At 50.5% G+C, this 4,665-nt stretch overlaps 1 non-coding gene across 1 annotated transcript; it reads right to left on the bottom strand.

Moving 5' to 3' along the window:
- Positions 1-548: 548 nt before the first annotated feature.
- Positions 549-653, bottom strand: LOC131840085 (small nucleolar RNA U13). The gene has a single exon (XR_009357195.1). It is a non-coding gene; the product is annotated as a small nucleolar RNA U13 (small nucleolar RNA).
- Positions 654-4,665: the final 4,012 nt, after the last annotated feature.

The following is a 4,665-nucleotide window of genomic DNA, read 5'->3' as shown; positions in this document are numbered from 1 at the left end:
CTCTTCAGCTTCCTTGCTGAGCAAGGAGCCTACTTCTCTCTCTCTCCTTCTGCCTGCCACTCCCCCTGCTTGTGCTCTCTCTCTCACTGTCAAATTAATAAATAAAATCTTAAAAAAAAAACAAAAAACCAAACACATTTTCCAGTATACAGGATGCTTGCTATCAAGGAAGCATTCAGAGAGCACATAGCTACAACTAAGCAGTGATGGAAGAACAGGTGGTCAGTTCAATTCACTTCTGAGTGTGGAGCTTAACCTACACGGGTGATAGATTGTGACCAGGTAACATGAAAGAGCAGGCAAAAGTCGACTTCTCTTAGGAGCCTGCATTTGGAAACCGACGCTGCCTGAAATCCTCCATTTTGTCCTTTCGGAGATGGGATTTTGCCTCCTTCGTATGTAGACAAAGGATGATAGTTATCTGAACAAGTGTGCATGGCTGGCTGGCATCAGTCCGTATTCTAAATTGGTAGGCTTAAATAAAAATGGATCTGCTGTACCCCTCATGTTATTTGGCTCAGTTCTCTCTTCTTTTTTTTTTTTTTTCATGTCAGATGGGTAATGTGCCGAGGTCGTAACAAGGTTTAAAGGGCGGCACATGTCACACAGAAGCGTGAACACCCAATCATCATGCTTATGAACTACAAAAGGATCTCAGTTCTCTCTTCTTAATCTCCCTTGTTTGGGTACCAAGGGTAGCTGTGCGTCCTGTTCACTAGGGCAGCCTCTGGTTGGGGTTCCTGCTAGTGTCCTTTCCTAGGGCTTCTTTAACACCAGCCAACCTGGCAGGATGACTTTTATGTCCCTGCCCTCACCACCATCCCTAGCTTCCAAACTCATCTAGTCATTTTCCACAATCATTTTCATGGTTCCAACCTTCTTCATCTCTGCCTAAAATTCTACAGAGACCAGGGACAAAACCTACTAAAGAATGATCTACCTCTCTCTCTCTCTCTCTCACACACACACACACACACACACACACACCTTACCATTGCCCCAAAGATCAAATCAAGGTCACTCCCAAAACAAAAAATAAGAACAAAACCCAAACAAAACAAAACAAAACAAAAATGGTGGTGGTGTGGAGGTTGGGGGGAGAACTTAAAAAAAAAAAAAAAAGACACTTTGCTTCTAGGAGATGAGGCCACCCTTTGGGGGATCCACCCTAAGTTACTAAAGAACTGAATTTTTGAAGCAGCTACTTCTGTGTCAGGCTGCCTGTTTATGTGGTCTGTAAAGGCGTTTTCCTTAAGCAGAGAGTAGCTTTGGTAATTGCTTAGAATTCTAAGTGTGTGTATGAGAGGGACACTTGGGAGATGAGAAAAGAAATTCTGTTCTGACCACTAGGGGAAGGGACTCAGAAGGAAGTTTTGGTCTCCGTCTTTCTGGGAGCCCCAGTCTTTGGGGGCAGACTCTGGGTCAGATGGGGTGCATCAGAGGGAGGGACCTGGGAACAAGTAAACCCCGTTTACAAACAAACATACAAACAATTGCAAAGGAATTCACGCGGGGACACCCATCAACTTCAAACCGAGAACGGAACTGAGAAAAGAGTCGAGGACACAGGGGCAGAATTTAGAGAAAATTTGGGTAAGCTTGGAGGAAGCGTGTGCGGAGAGGTTGCCTGGGAACCGTAGCGGTAGGCAAGGAGCAGCCCAACCGCCCTCCCCCGGGTCTCTTCCGCGTGGCGCTAACCCAGACAGCCCGAGGTACTGTCTTGGCGGGGCTGTCTCTCTGGATCCTTCCAGCAGCTGACCCCGCCGGCTCCCGCCTCCTTCCTCACCATCTCTGGGGCCCCTTCCTCCACACCCGCTCCTCCTGGCTCCCCCTCGATAATCTTCTGACATCTCTTCAAATCCAATTATCGAATTAATTGACGTGCTAACCGAGAGGCAAACAGAGAGGGGCGGCAAACACCGGGCGGTTCAGATTTATCCTCCGGCCTCCACAGGCCCCGGCCGGGCGAGATTTACTGGGCCTCGAACACAGCGACAGTTCAGACCTTTGATTAATCATGTTTTTCTCCCGGCCCCATAATTTAGTTGCTCTTTTTCCCTCCCTGCCTTTTTTTTATCAGTGGAAACAGAGACGGAGTCCTCATCAGCTTCAATTACAAATATTAAGCCCCCGGACAGCACTTTGACAGAGAGGCGGCCAGCCCCCCCTTCGTCCCGCCCCCCTAAATCATCCCCGAATTAACATCACAATCGGCGGCTGGCGCGCGTTCAGATTTAAATGGTGGCATATTGTTCGAGGACGGTCTAGTTCAGACCAGCGGGTTCGCAGCTCCCGGCGGCAGCCCCCGCCTCTCCCCACGCCGCCTCCCTCCGGCCTCCTCGGAGGCTGTGACTAAAAAGCCGCGGGAGGCTTCGGCGCCTTGTCTCCAGCAGGGGAGGCTGCAGGCGGGGGTGCGCCGGGGTGGGGGCGAACGGGTTGGTGAGAGGGGTAGGGTGTGGAGGGCGGGTCTCGCGGAACTAGAGTAACTACAGAAGCTGGGTGGCGGAAGAACGGGGTTTATGCAAATGGATGCAAATGACGGTGCAGAAAGAGCGCGTTTGGGATTGTCGCTACACAGCCCTTTGGGGGTAGGTTGTGGCCGCCTTGACCCCTCGCAGGGTCTGCGGGTCCTCTCCTTGGGTCATGGTGGAGTGGCCAGTAAGTAGCGCATTCTCATTCTTTGGATCTTACTGGGTGAAGGAAAAACGTGTGGCAAGATTCCTGTTTCCTCAGCGTTTTAGGGAAAATTTGCCCTAAACCACAGCCGGAAGTCTTGAAGATAGTTCTCAGAAAGGACTTACTTAGTGGGAGACCGATTGCGAGGTTGAACTACCCCTTAGGGATGTTTCGGATTAGAAGACCCTGGAAATAGCCAGATTTCTCTGAGCCGTTTTGGGGGAAAGATAGAACTATGTGGCTCTGTCCCACTCAAGCGGAGGAGAAAAGGGAGAGTAATTCCCCCGACCCCATTAATCCTTTATGAAGAAAGGAGAAAAGGAAGAAAATGTCAATCCAGGAGTCTATGTTTCCAGTTATTTTCATATCCACCTGCCTCTACGGTCTTACCCGCATCAATGTCTAGGACTCCATTTCTGCCTAGCAACATCACAACCAATCAAGATGCAATTAAGGCTGGCAGCTCGGCTCATCCTTAACTGGGATTGGCTGCTCACATTGTGCGCATCCCGAGTTTTCATTGGCTGACGGCCACCTGTATGGAAATGAGAATTACCCGGGACTTACAGCCCCTCTCCGCAGTGTGGACCTGTGGCTTACTGCATTAAAACCTGCAAGCTCAGAGCAGGAACTCCTGGGCTTTTTCTTGCCATCTCTGCCTTCTTCCCCCAAAGAGATCTCTCGAACTTTCCCCTTTTCCCACTGCATCTCTGCCTGAGGCCTAGTCTGAAAGAAATCCGACCAAATAACGCAGAAATAATGCGGATTTGTATGCTGTTTGTATGCCTTTGCATTCTCTCGGTTCAATGTCATCATTTTGCCCCTTTCGTCCAAAGCCTTCACAGTTCCAGCCCCTTTCTCTCTTCCTCATCCATCTCGGGAGCGATTTCTTTTTATGGAATCACTCAGCCCCTGTCCACTCTTGCCCCAAAACCTCCCTTAGGGCTCGGGTACACCAATTCCCGATTGCCGTTTCCTCCCACTCAGGACGCAGGCATCTCACAAAACAGTCTAAAGAACGGTTTAGGAGGGAGTTAGGAAAAGGACCCCCCCGCCAACACACACACACACACACACACACACACACCCCTCCATCCTCGCTCCCCATCCATTTTCTCCGAGGGAGCCGAGTTTGACAGCGAATTCATTCCGAGCGGGGAGGGTGATTTATTCTTCAAATATACCGACAAGTGCGGGCATGATGGAGCCCATTAAAATGTTGGGAGATTGTTTTTATGATTGAAGTCTGTATTACTCCAACCATAAAGAAAGAGAGCAAGGAGTCATTAGCATTTTCATGATGGTGTATTTCTGCTTGTCTCCGCGCCATCACTCATCTTTACTGCCCGTCCCTTTGCTCTCGCTCTGCTACAACGAGGAGAGACTGCAGCCTGAGTTGGGGTTGGGGGTGGGGGAAGCGGGGGCCAGAGATGCCCCAGCTGCTCTGCCCTTCACGCCAAATCCTCACCCTCCTTGGGACTCCGATCAGGGGGTAAGAGGCCAGACACAGAAGATGTGCCTCACCTTTCTCCTGCGGGTTCCTCATGCACCGGACGTGTGGGAGCAGGGGGTTCTGCCAAAGGGTGCTTGGAGATCTAAGCAGACCAGTTGGGGAAGGGGGTGCACCCGTTCCTTTCTTGGACTCTTCCCTTCCTGGCCTACACACCACTTGGAACTCTCTGTGCTTATCTGAATACCTGTAAAATCAAGAACTCTTGGCTGAGTGCCCTGGCCTGGAGACGCCAGAATAGAAGAGGACAAGAGGGAGGGGTTCCCAAGTCCCTGGGTCTGGAGACTGTGTTGGGAAGAAGATGCCTGCACATTTGGCTTCTGTCTCTCCTACTTCCTGAAGGGCCCTTTGACCTAGATGTGGGATGGGTTTAAGCTTCCTATCTCCACCCTAGTTCCCCAGCACCTCCTCCTTCCTAATTCCCTAGGTCCTTGATTCTTTTTACCCAGTTTACAAGACTCTCCAGTACCCCAAGGAAC

Source organism: Mustela lutreola, chromosome 8 (assembly GCF_030435805.1).
Source record: "Mustela lutreola isolate mMusLut2 chromosome 8, mMusLut2.pri, whole genome shotgun sequence".
Lineage (NCBI taxonomy): Eukaryota > Metazoa > Chordata > Mammalia > Carnivora > Mustelidae > Mustela > Mustela lutreola.
Note: the sequence above shows the minus strand (reverse complement) of the source record. Positions and strands in the feature narration are given on the sequence as shown.